Below are 15,108 nucleotides of genomic sequence, written 5' to 3' on the forward strand. Positions count from 1 at the left end.
GAGTCAGGGGCCAGGTAACTGAGGAGGAGATCGCAGAGGGCAGCGTGTCCATCCAATGTCAAGTTTGAGGCTGTGCTGATACACTACTAGTGTGCAATATACATATTCTGCAAGATTCAGAATATCCCTAAATCACCACATTTTAGGAAAATGGATGTAAAGCTGATCAAACAGAGGTTTGACGCTGCTGAGAGGAGCTGGAGCTGCTCATTGGAGTTGGAGGCAAAGCATGGGTTGGATTTTGACAGCTGGAGGCGGAGTCGCTTGTCAGCCATTAAGCATGAAAGGGACAATAAATGAGGCAGGCCTGGAGGCCTCCAGCTTTCTTCTTAGAGCCTGGTGGATAGGATAATGTGATGCTGAACAGAGCATCCAGGATGAAGGGAGACTTCAGGCCCCAGCAACGGGAATTCTGGGAGTCCAGCTTGTGCTGGTGAAACTCAGCCCAATTCGAGGTTACAGCTGGCAATCCTAATTTGAAAATACCATCCTCATGTTCCAGTAGCCTCATATATATGTGAAAGTTAGACAATGAATAAGGAAAACCGTAGAAGAATTGATACATTTGAATTATGGTGTAGGAGAAGAAAATTAAAAATACCATGTACAACCAGAATGTTTGCTGTTCTGGCAGTGTATGGTATTTTTTAATATTCTTCTCCTAGGCCTATAAGATGAACATTAACACCAGGGGAGTAGCACTCCTTAGAAAACCAACCAGATGAGATTAAAAAGAAAGATAAAGGGGACCCAAGGAGGAAGCAGGAAGAGCGCTGTTACACTGTGAGGACTGCAATGCATGTCAAGAAACAAAATGTGTATGAATTGTTGAGTGGAAAACCAACCTGTCACCCAAATCATACACACACACAAAATAATAAAGACCAATAATGATAATATACAATATGTTCTCATATGTGGTGAGTTGGTGGTGATTCAATGACGTCCCCCCCAATTTATGTCCACCCAGAACCTATAAATGCAACCTTATTTAGAAATAGGGTCTTCCAGCTGTAATTAGGGAAGATGAGGTCAGAATGGACTAGGGTGGGGCCCCTATGAGTCAGAATTGAGTTGGTGGCAGTGGGTTTGATGAGGCTTGGTTTGGTTCAGTTCTGGGGGGTGGTAGATCCAAAGACTGGTGTCCTTGTAAGAGGAGAGACACAGACATGAAAGGTGGCCCTGTGGTGACAGAGACAGAGATTAGAGACAGCTACAAGCCAAGGAACATTAAGGACCGTCTGTAGCCATCAGAAGCTGGAAGAGAGACATGGAACAGAGTTTCCCTCAGAGCCTCCAAGGCTAGAGAAGAAATTTCTGTTATTTTAAGCCACCTGGTGTGGCATTGTAGATTCAGCATTGGACTGCGAACCACAAGGTTGGCGGTTCAAACCCACCAGCTGTTCCTTAGTAATCCTATAGAGAGCCACTATGAGTGGGAACTGACTCAAAGGCACTTAACAACAACAACCACAGTTTGTGGTAAAGGAGCCCTGGTGGCACAGTGATTAAGTGCTTGGCTGCTAACCAAAACGTTGGCAGCTGAAACCAACCAGCTGCCTGGCAGGATACAGCTCCCATAGAGATTACAGACTTGGAAACACTGTCGGGAGGTTCTTCTCTGCCCAGGGAGTCCGAATCAACTGCAGTGAGTTTTGTGTTCTGTTTGTAGTATGGTATTGCAGCATAATGCACTGGACCACGGGGTCGGCATTCTGGTTCAAACCCACCAGCCGCTCCACGGAACCCACTCGAGTACACGTAACAACAAAGGGAACTAAAGTGAAGCAGAGGTGGTTCATGGGTAAAATTCTCGCCTTCCTTGAGGGAGACCCCGGCTCCATTCTCGGCCAGCATACCTCACTCCTAGACACGGCCTGTCTGTCAGTGGAGGCTTGCGTGTTACTCTCAGACTACGAGAGATTGGGAAGAAAGGCCTGGTGATCTCCTTCTGAAGTCAGCCAGTGAGACCGTGTGATCCCTGCAGTCTGATCCACAACTGATCATAGGGGCGGTGCCAGGCTGGGCAGCCTGGGTGCCATCGTGCATGGGGAACCAGGAGCTGCCCTCAGTGCAACTGGCCACAATGACAGAATGAACAGGGACACAGTTGGCTCTCCATGTGTAAAGTGCCTGTAGACACCAGGGTTGCTCCCTACCCTGGACTTCTCCTGATGCCCAGCACTGTCCTTGTTCCCACCCAGGGTACATCCCAGCCCTTCCTTAGGTCCTTTTCTAAAGCCAAAGAACTCTTTCAGCTGATGGATCAGGGGTGGGACGGGGAGGAGATGGGGAACAGTGTGTGTAGAGAAGGAAAGGGCCACACAGTGTGGGAAGCGCTCAGCAAATACCAGTCACCCACACCCCAGGGAAAGACAGCCCTCCTGGACAGCAGAGGATTAAACTGTAATTGGTCAGGGGTCTTGGAGGAAACAGGGGTAATTGTCCAGAAGAAGGGAGGGGTCTGTGGTCTTACTGGCCTCTGGCTGGGTTGGTCCTATCTATGCACCAGGGGATCATAGGGGGAGGGGCTTCCCGTGTGAAGAATCTAGAAGTCATTTAGCTGGGTGATCAGGACCAGGGATGTGCTGAGAAGAGGTCCATCCTCACCTGTCAGAATGAGGGGCAGCCTTGTGGGTCAGGAAAGACATGGGATCGGGATCCTGGGGAGGAGGATCCAGGAGAGAGTCCAGCTGGGTCTGAGAACTTCCGGGTCATCTCTTGATGGATGAGGAGGGGGTGGAGGGGAGAAAAGAGGAAGGGAGGGAGGAGGCTGTAGGGTAGGAGTCCAGGCCTGAGCTGTCCCTCTGTGGTCCTCACTCCCTCCTGACATGGTCAGCCACACAGGTCTCAGCTCTGTGTCTTCTTGTCCCCCCACTTCTGCATCTGGATCCAGGACCCCCACAGAGGGGAATGGAGTTCATAAGGGTTTTCTTCTTGTGTTTTCAACATTCAGCACAAAGGGGTGGGGACTGGGAATGCCCCTTAAACACTGTGGGACTGACATGAAGTAGGAGCACCTTCTGAGACCACCTTCTCTGTCACTTATCAGTCATTTGCCAGCCAGTCCTTTCCTGCACAGGGCAAAATCCCACCTTCTCAAACTTGAACATCAACTTCCTACAAGTTTGTAGCCCAAATCCTTTCCACCCATCATGGATCTGATTAGCATTTCACATTTCATTGGTGGTGGTGGGGGTCTCATCTCTGTATTAAGGAGTAGTGCCTGGCACACAGACTCCCTCCCAGCCTCTCATCCATTGATTCACTTACTTAAGACAGCCTGCACACCTGGAAACATGGAGGTGCCCTTGTCTGGGCTCAGGTGGCGGCTGTGGACAAAGCAGTGAGGGGTTGGGGGAGGGAAGAGGGATTGCAGAGTGTTCACAGTCTACCAGGAAGCTCAGACCCCCAAAGGCTGACCCACCAGAGAGGCTGTGTGACCTTATAAAAGTGACTTCCCTTCTCTGAACCTCAGTTTCCTCATCTGAAAAATGGGGATAAAACAGAACTTGTCAGAAGGTGGATGTAAGTGAAGTACCTGGGGCTAGGCCTCCCTTTCCTCCTTGTACCCACATCGTCCACCTGGGCTGGTAGGGTCAGAGGAGATGGAAGGCTGGGGAGGGAGGGTTCTGGCCTTGCCTCAGGCCCAGGGCTGAGTTACAAAGGACTGCTTATGTCAGTTGCACCTGGCCAGCCACTTCCTAATGCAGGTCTCCTCTTCTGGAAGGTTCCGACACAGACAGAAAAGTTGCCACCAGAGCAGCCTAGGGAGGTGATGAGTTAAGCCTGGGTGGGCACACGGTCAGGCAGGACAGCCACTTCTGAGCACTGTCACCAGAGTCAGACGAGAAGGAGTGAAACTCTTTGCTTTGGTGGGGGCAGTGTGGGAGTTCCTGGGAAGGAAACTTCAGCGTCAGTGGAATATTGGGGAGCTCTGGGTCCAGGGGGCTCTTCTAAAGGTCTCAACTGGATTGCTTTCTAAATTTTATTTAAAAATTTAAAATTCTTGTTAAAATATATATACCACAATATGCAGATTTAACTTTCTTCACATGTATAATTTAGCGACATCAATGACATTTTCGGCCCACCTCTACCTTCCATCCCCACAAGGAATTGACGGCGGTTCCTTTAGAAATGTCTGGCAGCATTTCTTCTGCGATGTTGGGTGTTCTGTGCAAATCTAATGGGTTTCTAGGTTGGACGAGGCTGGAAGTCTCTTAACTTCCAAATGAGCTGCCTTCCAGGAGAGGCCTTTTCCATGCTGAAGCCGGCAGTAAATGATGCCTGCTTTCAGGAACTGCTCAACACGGCTGAGCAACGAAAAGCAGGAGAAATCGATACAGTTGCAATACCAGTAATTTCTTGAAAAGAAAAAATAAATTGTTTTAGTCATCTGACGGTTGGTGCTAGAGAGAGAAGGCAGGTTTCATCAGAGGAAGACAGGTAGCAGGAAGGCCTGTTCAGCCAGGCTTCAGCCTTAACCTGACCACCCCAGTCCTTCTGCTGGCCCTCTCTGATCTACTTCTGAACGTTCCTTACTGAGCCTTGGCCTCAATGCAGGCTTGGCCTCACCTGGAGGTGCCCCCTTCATGTTGGATTAGCTGGTTTGGACCCGTGGCTTCCTAGATGGTGAGCAAGGGTCTGCTGAATGAACAAATGAACCAAACAGATTTCCCTGTGGGTCATTGCAGGGGCTTCTGGGTCACTGTGAGAACGGGAGGGGCTGACCCAGGGTCTTGACTCTTTCTGATCCTAAGGTCTTCTGACTTGGAACCCAGGTCTCCCAAACATGGGGCAGTGCCAGTCACAGAGCCAAGGGAAGAGGAAGGGAGACAGGAAGCAGTTCTGAGGAAGGGGTGCCCTGAGGCTGGGGTGGGGTTTGGGGGAGAGTCTTTAACAAAACCCTATGTGGTGGCCTTCCCTGATCCCTGTTCCCTAATTTCTTCAAGTCCTGCCATTGAAACCCCAATGAGGGCCAGTCCCTCTCAGCTCCCAGGTCAGCCTTTAACAAGGCAAATGGAGGGGAGGGGGCCCCCAGGAGATCCCTCCCTACCAGCTCCCACCAAACCCCACCCAGCAGGAACCTCTCATAGCTACCTCTCCCCCGAGGCCAGTCCACCTCATGGTTTCCTCATCTATACCTCACCTCATCTCCCCAAGCTGGGCCCTCCTCATTCCCATGAGCACCCCACATCCCCCCACTTGTCAAGAGAGAGGCAAAATGCTCGCTTCGGCAGCACATATACTAAAATTGGAACGATACAGAGAAGATTAGCATGGCCCCTGCGCAAGGATGACACGCAAATTCGTGAAGCCTTCCATTTTTTTGATGGGAGAACAGTTAGTCAGGTTTGCATGGGCTAAGTGGGACAGAGGTAAATAATGATGTCTGCACAACCTTGGAACAACAGGGCTCTGGGATACAGGGATTGACGCATGGTTTGAATGGGTAAAAGAGGGGATATAATGTTAAGATGCTTGGCTGTCTTTTGAGTCTTGGTTTTCCTTACCTACTATTGTAAAATAGACTCTTGAGGGGGAGAGAAAGGAATAGCCAGAAACATCACCATAGAAAGCTAGTAAGTCCTTCTTCAGCCCATAACTAATTGTGGTGGTGTTGGTTATGTGCTGTGCAGTCGGTTCCGACTCATAGCGACCCTGTACAGGGTTTCCAAGGATGTAAATCTTTACGGGAGCAGAAAGTTTCATCTTTCTCCCGCAGAACACCTGGTAGTTTCGAACTGCTGATCTTGCGGTTCACAGCCCAATTTGTAACCACTACGCTACCAGAGATGGGGCTAGAACTTGCCCAGTGAAGGAGGCTTCCTGTGGAGCCTTTGCATTGCATTAAGGTGGAATCCGGATCCTCATCCAGAACCTTTTGAGGTGGGAAATTTCCACTGAAAGGACAAGCAGACTAGCCTGGAACGGCTAGAACAGAAGATATTTCTTGAAAGAACGACCAGCAGGAAAAATCAAAAACAGTAACAGCAGTCCAATTGACTACGACAAGAACAAGCAAGTCGTTCGCCCCGGAACCATCAAGGCAAGTGGGCAGGTCCCCTCAGGGCAAACCCCCTTCCAAGACTAAGACTCAAGGGAAATACACGAACAGGCACGTGGTCTTACTGCTGAGTATGTTGGTTACCGATAAGGGGAAATGGAGGAAAAACAGCAATGCAGTTGTGAGCTAAGTCCGATCATATTCAATAGACTCCTGGCAACCTGGGTGGAGACATGGTTGGCCAGCAGTATGGTGAGACCTATGGACTCCTGGCCCAGGGACAGGGACATGGCCACAGAGAACTAGAGCGGAGAGTGAAACATCCAGCTGATATGAAGTGAGGGGAGATGCACAAGAACACCCACACTTGCAGACAGTATCCATTTGACCTGGCTTCAATGGCTGAATGACCAGAACTCGACTAGAGGAAGAAAGAAGAGGAAAAAAAAAAGAGTAATCTGTCACAATCTGATGAACTTGACCTATGCTTGTGGATGTAGTAGCTCAAAAGAGGGAACAAATCTTTACAGCGAGGATCATTCCCACCTCCTGGGTACACAGGGTTGACAGGGATGGGCAACTTAGACATTGGCTACCCAAAAAGGTGGGAGGGGGAGGGGACTACAAAGGCACAAAGTGACTGGTTTACAAGCTTTGAAGATGGAGCCTAGTTTCAGAGGGCACTGGGGAAGGTAAGATCTTCACTGAGTGTTTTCCAACCTGTCTGGATGGGTCTGGTGAAAGGACATGGGGATAAGACTCTTGTGATTCAATAGTGAATAATTGCTATCAGGACTGATTGTGAATGTTGCAATGTAAAGGTAGATGTTTTGTAACAAAAGGAGGGGGAGTGGCTGATCTTGCAGTCCAGGAGTGGTGGACTCTTGGACCATCAAGGGAGAAGAGCGGAGTGCGGAACCCTATCCAGAAAAGTAGCAATGCCAGAGATGGCGACAGAGATGATGACGTGGAGAGATGGAGTGGCTGGGGACTCTGGACTCTGGGAGGGAGAGGGGCTGTGTGTTGAGGGCCAGGGGACAGGCTTGCGGGATGTACCCTTTGGTTGGTTAATGATGAATGCAGGGAATTGTAATCATTGCAATGAAACTATATACGATAGGATGAATGTAAAGTTAATGTTCTCTCATGTAAACTATCACATAATTCACAATAAAAACTTTAAAAAAGAGAGAGAGAGAGAGGCAAAGACTGAAGTCCGAATTGCTGCCGTCCAGTTCAAGTTTGCTTTCACCTCTGTTAATTCAGCTGTTGAGAGAGAGAGAGAGACAGAGAGAGACAGAGAGAGAGGAAGAAGTGACTATTTCACGTCGTTTTATGGATGAGGAAACCACCTCCCACTCCCCCAACAGAGGCCCCTGAAAAGCTCCAGCTGAAGACGAGGTTGGGAAGGTGGAGGGAAGGGGAGGGGGAAGAGATGAAGGCCAATGGGAGAAGGAAGAGGGGAAAGCTAGGGAAGGAGAGGAGGGAGGGTCCAAATTCTGGGAGGGCTTTCCCCCTTTAGAGCAACCCCCATGGAGAACTGCCCACTATCCTGTTCACAGCCCTTGGGATGGGGGAGGTCTGCCTTGGGAGGGGTTTCAGGAGCTTGTTCTCAAAGATGAGAACCAATATCCGTTAAAATGCAGATTCCCTGGTCCCCTGGTGAATGCAAATCTCTGGGGTGGGGTCAGGAATCTGCATAATTAGAGCGGGCCTAACCCCCCCCCCCCCATACACACCTAGACCCACAGGAGACTGAGGCTTTGTGTCCTATAGACCCCTGGGGGTGACAGTGCAGAGATTGGCCTCCTGGGAGGCTAATTGCTTCCTTAATTGGCTGAGCTCGCTCTGGGGAGCCTGCAAAGTGAGGGGACTGGTTTACTTGGTGGCTAATAACCAACTGATAAAGCATTCCAGTGTGAAGCAGCTTTTTGGAGTGGAACTTGGTGCTTGGAGGGAGGCTCCTGAGGGTGCCTGAGCCCCAGTCCCTGGCTGGAAGACAGCAAGATGCAGTAACCGCCTGGCCCCTGCAGCTTGGGTTTGTCCCCAGTTCCCCTCCTGCTGCAGTATCATTTCACTGGACTGTTGGTATGGGTTTACCCGGTCATTCATTCATTCATTCATGTGTTAATTCCCCACTCACCTGCTTCGTTTGAGCCAGGCCCCCTACCAGACAGTGAGATCCAAACCTCCATCAGTCATGGTCCAGGCAGGAGGGATAGACAGACAGACATTCAGATTATGGAATGAGTGGGAAAGGCATTAGAAAAGCTTGTATGTTTTACTTACCAAGGGCTATCCCTCATCCCTGCCCCCACTGTCCTGGTTTTGCTGCCTCTCCCCATCTTGCCTTGACACTCGGTGTGGTTGCCACTCAAACCCTTGACTTGACCTTGCTGGATGTTGACCTTGTAGCTGGCAGTGACCCAAAGAAGAAGAAGGAGGAGGAGGAGGAGGAGGAGGAGGAGGAGAAGAGAGATGGAAGAAAGGAGATGGAGAGGAAGAGCTCCAAGGTGGGAACATTCCCATATCTGCCACCAGGTGGCGCCATTGGCACAGGACAACTGGGGTGGAGCAGGGGTGCCGTGTTCAGGGCAGGACCTTCCCTGGGCACCTGCACTCTGGGACCTCCAGCAATTGGCCTCCTGGTCAGCGCTCGTCTTCACGCAGGGAGACAGTTGTGCCAAATGCTCACGTTTACAAAGCCTTGGCCTACACCGATTAGGAATGTTTGCTAAAATTTGGCGTCACCTTGTGTTTTTTGTTGTTCCTCCTGACACAGGGAGGCAGACATTAGCCCCCTCACTGTGTTCTCCAGCCCCTAATGGGGTTTAGTAAGAATACCCTGCCTCTTGGGAGGTGTCATTGAGTCAATTCGGACTTACAGCTACCCCATGAGTAGAACTTCCCTGTGGCATTTTCTTAGCTGCCATCTTTATAGGAATTGATTGCAAGCCTTTTCTTCTGGTGGAGCCGCTGGGTGGGTTTAAACAGCAAACCTTTTGCTTAGCAGCCCAACACTTAACCATTACGCCACCAGAGCTCTTGACTCTTATTCTGGGCACAGTTCCAGGGCAGACTTCCCCTGTGAGCCAAGCAGGTCTGTCACCAAATCTAACAAATGAGGGTTACAGCCAGCCTGCCAGCCCTGCTGGGAGAATCAAGTGAGCTGCAGACGCATGTTGTTGTTGTTAAGTTCTGTCGAATCGGTTCTGACTCATAGCGACCCTGCATAGGGTTTCCAAGGAGCAGCTGGTGAGTTTGAACTGCTGATTTTGTGGGTCAAACCGACCTTGAGATTGAGTGCTTGTCCATGGTTTAAACCAGGACTCCTTACAGAATAGATAGTACAGTGGTTAAAAGCGCAGCTGCGGGAGTTCAAATCCTCATTACGCTACTTACCCAGTGTGTGACCTCAGGCCAGTGGCTTATGCTCTCTGAACTTCAATTTCCTCAAAGGGACAATAATAATATGATCTGTGTCTCACTATGACATATCGCAGTGATCGGTCCAGAGGTTCAAGTAGTCAGTATATGAAAAGCCTTTACAACAGTGCCTGGCATGGGACAAATGCTTAATACACAGCCACAAATGCAGGACAGCTGGACCTAAGAAGAAACATTGGCATCTCCTAGCTGCATGCAGGGTGTATGTCCTCCATTTGATTTGCTTACCTCCAGTGACGGGGAGCTCATTCCCTCTCAAGAAAGGAAGCTCATCCAGCTAAGTTCACAGTTAGGTACTGAACCAACCCCAACGGCCTAGGGGTCATGTCCACTCCCAGAGTCGGGTGTCAGGCTAATGCCACCCAGTTAAAGGGCTGCTGCATGGTCCAAGGGGTCCCCGAAGTAAAAACTGGATGTGGCTAAGAGGGGAAAGGAGGCCTTTCACACCCACCCTTTCCAGTGTGAAAAGGCTTGAGACGAAGGATGTAAGAAACCTACTGACTGGTTCCTAATGGTCCAGACAGTGGGAAGCACGAAGATAGTGGTGGAGAAACGTGGAGGTCTCAGGCACAGGCTAGTGCAGAGTCTCCTGTTGGGGCTGGAGTCTTCAAGGAGAAAGGAAGGGACTTCCCATAGTGGCAGAAGCAACGAGTGGGGCCCCTTCCCATGGCTGCACTTCTGGTTTCTGTGCGCTTGCCACACAACTAGTCGGAGAGGAAACTCCTGGAGCCCCAGCAGCAGTGATGCAGTGAGTGATGCGCCACAGCTGCCTCCCAGGCCTGCAGGTCTGTTTCTCTTCCCACACGGACAGCCATGACGTCTGTACCCATGCCACCCAGCACACACAAGGCACTTAGTAAGTGTTCGTGGATCTCAACTGAAAATGAAAGCAACATTGTGGTTCAGTTTGGAAAGCCTCGAGTCAGTTCTCACTCATAGCAACCCTGTATATGGTTTCCAAGGAGCAACTGGTGAATTTAAACTGCCAATCTTTTGGTTAGCAATCCAGTACTAATCCTTCAGTACCACACTTTCTATTCACTGGGGGCTCCAGGGGCTGATCAGGGCCAGACTGGAGGCCCCGCCAGGCTCCCTGTCCAGGGTTACCCCTGCTTCTCTCCTCTCTTGCTCCCCCTCTTCCCCATCCCCCGAAGGCTATGTGGCTGTTGCAGTTGCTCAGAGACTCAAGAAGAACTCAGGACCCCAACCTCTTCTCTAGCCTCACCCTGGCCCGTGCTCTGCAACCCTCCTCTCACCCCAGCCCAGGGCCCAGACTTCCCACTGAGGCCAGCTTCTAGGACATGCAGAGATGAGGCAAATAGGAGTTCCCAGCAGCCAGGAGTTCCAGGTGGCTGGGTGGGTGGGTGGGGAGTGTGAAGAGCACCATGGGGCAGAGAGAATCAGGGCTCCTTGTCTACAAGGGAGGGGGGCACCAGCGCAGACAGGTAGGCAGCACTGAGCTGGCACGTGGGGTTGGAGGGGAAGCAGTGGCAGCGTGAGCACACAGACATGCTTACTGCCTGGCACCTCTACCTTGTCCTGACACCAAGCTATCATAAAGAATTGCATGAGGCACTCACCAAAGTGCTGGCGCACTGAGCATTAATGTGACTTCTGTCACCATGGCATCGAGGTGCTTAGACATCCTGCGCCCCCCCAGGATCTCAGAAACAGCGTGAAGCCGATTACCTACGTCTCCCTATGACATTCGCGATCATGCATCACAGTGATGGATCCAGTCACTGCTGCCGGCGCCCCTGCCCCCACGACTGTGGGGACTCTCTTTTGCTCATCTGTCTTCCTCACCTGGTGGGCATCCCTGGGTCGTCCTGGAAGTGCAGAGAGCAGTGCTCATTGTTCATCTGCAGAGTAGCCCAGGGGGAAGCATTTGGGGTCTGGGTCAAGGACCCAGACTAGACCTGCTGTGTCCGGACTGCGCAGTGAGCCTGCTGAGGAAGCCCCCAGGAGTGGGTGAAGGCCCTGACCCACCCACCACCTGAACTCTGACAAGTGGCTTCACCAAATGGCCCTGTTCTCGCTCTTGTAAATTTGGGATAATGACATTGATTTCAGGGGTTAATGAGTACTGAGAGAGGAAGAGACAGAAAACACCAGATGAGCTCCCCGGGATCACACACTGAGGGGCTGAAAACCCACAAAGCCAAGCCCACTGCCCTTGAGTTCATTCCAACTCATTGCAACCCCACAGAACAGAGTGGAAACGGCCCCATAGGGTGTCTAGGCGGTAACCTTTACAGAAGCAGACTGCCACATCTTTCTTCCGCAGAGTGGGCGATGAGTTCGAAATGTTGACCTTTCAGTTCATAGCCAAGCACTTTAAACCTCTGCACCAACAGGGCTCCTTAAGCTTCAAACAACTGAACTTTATTCTCTCGTAGTCCTGGAGGCCCAGAGCCCATGCTCCCTCCGAAGATTCTAGAAGATCATCCCTCATCTTCCCGCATCTGGAGGCTTCTGATGTTCATTGGCTTGTGGCATCATCTGGGTCTCTGTTGTCACATGACCGTCCTTCCTCTGTCTCTGTCTCTCTTCTTGGATAAGGACTAAGCACATTTGCAAAGACACTGCTTCCGGGTAAGCTCCCGCTCACAGGTACTCACGGGGATTAGGACTTGAACACCTCCCAGCATCTGCTTCTCCAGCTGGCCCTGCATGTTGGGGTGTCCCAACCTCCCACACAATCTCTCAACCCCCTTTTCCTCAACATCATCTATTCCCCTACTCCCTCAGCCAGACTCTGAGCTGGGTCCAGCTCTGGGCCAGAGGATGAATTCCCAACCTGGTACGTGGGGTTTCATGGAATAATTAGAGGCCCTGACGTGTCTCTAAAAGGGCAGATGGGCATGGAGCCAGACAGAGAAGCAATATGTTGTGTCTCACTGGGTGAGGGTGAAGAGTTAGGGAAGACACAGGGAAGGGTGATATTTGAGGTGGGAAAGTGGAGAGCTCGGTGACCCTTCATGGCTAATGCGTTTGGACCCTGCTCTCACCCAAAGTGAGGTCTCTGGAACTTCAGAGAGGAAGTCTGGGTGAACTTGGTCATTTTCAAAGAGTTTCAGAATGAGGAGGTCAGCAAGCCTGGACCAGAGGGTAGAGGCCTGGGTCTGGATAACAGGGGTCCGGTCCTAGCCCAGCTCTCCTCTTGACTATGAGACCAACTGCCAGTGTGCTGACCCTCCCAACCTGACCTGGGTGCTGTGGCCACTCTTGGAATCGAAAGTCTGGGCTTATGGTCAGGAGAAAGCAGTAGGGTGCCTGGGAGGAGCCTTGAGGACCAGAAGGGGAACTGTTTCGGTTGCCGGGCTCGCTGTCTCTCCAGAAACTGAAGAGGAAGGAGAGAATTCTTTCTCACAAGAAGAATTGGCCTCTGTGGTGGTGGGTCCTCCCCGGACCCCGGTGCCCTCCCACCCCACTCATGACCTCCCCGCTCCTGGGTTTGCTCCTGTTCCCCTGGACCCTACAGCTCGGAGGTATGTCTGTCTCCTTGTCCTGTTCTCCCCCTCAGCACATCAGAGCGGCTTTCATCCAGCCGCGCAGCTAATTCCCGGGGCCAGTCTCTGGGGACGTGCTGGCTGCTGTTTGAACATTGCAGACTTTACTGGGAAAACCTTCTGGGACCAAAAAGCTGTTTAGCTAAGGCCTTGTCAAGGTGGCTTTGGGAGGGGTGGGGGCGGTCCTCTCCACTCACAACCTATCTTCACAGTGGTCCTTACACAAAGTGGGTGGGTGGTCCCAGGGCTAGAGAGACCAAGGGCTAGTGGGGAGGGACAGCCCACCACCCAAGGAATCAGCTGTGATAGCCAACAGGGAGGTGAAACTGGTGTAGTCAGGGACAGCTTGTTCTTGGGGTGGAGAATGTGGCAGAGCCATCCTGGGTGTTATTTCTGGGACTAGTCAGGAGACTAGCAGCTGGCCACAGACCACTGTGCCCTGGGACCCAGAATCGGCCGTTATCAGAAAAGATCACACCCCACTTCCTTATTTTATCATGAAGAGCTGTGTTTTCAGGGGCCCATGCTGAGGTCCAAGGAGCTCTGGTAGTGTAGTGGTTATGAATTGGGCTGCTAACCTCAAGGTCGGCAGTTTGAAACTACCCGCTGTTCTGTGGGAGAAAGATGAGGCTTTCTGCTTCTGTAAAGATTTATAGCCTCAGAAACCCTGTGCAGGGTCCCTATAAGTCGGAACTGACTCCACGGTGTACTTAACAACAACAACATGCTGAGACCCTTTTCTGATCCCATAAGATCTCAGACACTGGGTGGCCCGGGTCCTCGGGCCAGCTGACCCAGCCTAGGAACCCCCCTCATGCTCAGCCTCACCGGGGGACCCTGCTGAGTAGGTTCTGCGGGTTCTTGCTCTCTGTCTGTCCTGGACCTGAATGTCTGCCCACAGTGAAGGCTGGTTTCTGTCTCTCATATTCACTTCAACTTCCATGAGGTTGTTTGTGCTTCACATCCTAAATAATGACAATTATTATTATGACTTTGTTCTGCTAGGAGTCTCAACCAAAAGACTGGACATTGAAGTCCATCTAGAGGTGCCTTAGAATGAAAGGGCTGGTGATGATTTCTGTAAGATCAGCCCTTGAGAACCTATAGAGCAAAGTTCCACTCGGACACACACGGGGTCGTTGTGAGTCAGGTCCACTGGGCGACCCCTGGTTTTCATTGGTTTCGGGGTGCTGTGTGTGATCTTATTCAGTCCCTCCCATGCCGTGCCCCTCAGGGTACGTAGTAGCCTCAATATTACCATTTTGTGGACAAGGGAACTGAGGGCAGAAGGTCACGTAACTTGCCCAAGGTCTATCAGGTAAATAGAGGCAGGTTCAGACCCAGGGCCTCAGCCCGTGGGTGGTCTCAGAGCCTCCTGCCTTGCTTATTTTTTGCCAAGAGCATTTTTTCACAGAAAATGTCACCGTCTTGGGAGGCATGAGCTAACCTGTCCCCACCACAAGTCCTTTGGAAGCTTGTCCATTTCATCCGGTGTGTCTCTCCTCTCCAAGTAGACCCCCCCCCCCCCCCCACAGAAACATAGCTTGTTGTCCTGAATGCCATAAACTCACACTCCTTACCTTTAACCTCATTCCTCCCAGTTCCCTCCACCTCTGAAGGAAGTCAGCCACACCCTTGGAACTGAAGAGCAGCAGCAGCCTTGCGGGGTTGTGGGGTGCCGCAGCCCCAAAGCTCTGTTATAACAGTCTCTTCTGCAAACTTGTTTCTGTGTCTCCCCACTATTGCAGCAAACGTTTTACAAAAGAGAAATTCTTTCTGCTGTTACACAAGAGGGTAGCCCCCCCCACCCATGGTGGTCTCATGTAACCTCTAGAGAGCAGCAGGCAGCAGCCCCCCACATCCCTCCCTACTTTATTTCCTGGTCCTTCCCCTGAGAGGAGGGGGCTGGCTTGGTCTCTCTGCCACTGCCTGCCCCTCCCCCACTCTCTTGTCCCTGAGCTTTCAGGGGTTTGATGACAGGAATCCTGCCTCCTCTACATTCTCCAAGCTTCCCCTGACTTCAGCTACCACCTGCTAGCACCAGATACAGCTGCTGCTCTGGACCAAGTCCGCTGGGAACCTCTGGGGTCATGCAAGCCCTCAATGGCGTGTTTAGGGTCACCGTGTTTGATTCAGGAT

Source organism: Chrysochloris asiatica, unplaced genomic scaffold, assembly GCF_000296735.1.
Source record: "Chrysochloris asiatica unplaced genomic scaffold, ChrAsi1.0 scaffold00097, whole genome shotgun sequence".
Taxonomy (NCBI): domain Eukaryota; kingdom Metazoa; phylum Chordata; class Mammalia; order Afrosoricida; family Chrysochloridae; genus Chrysochloris; species Chrysochloris asiatica.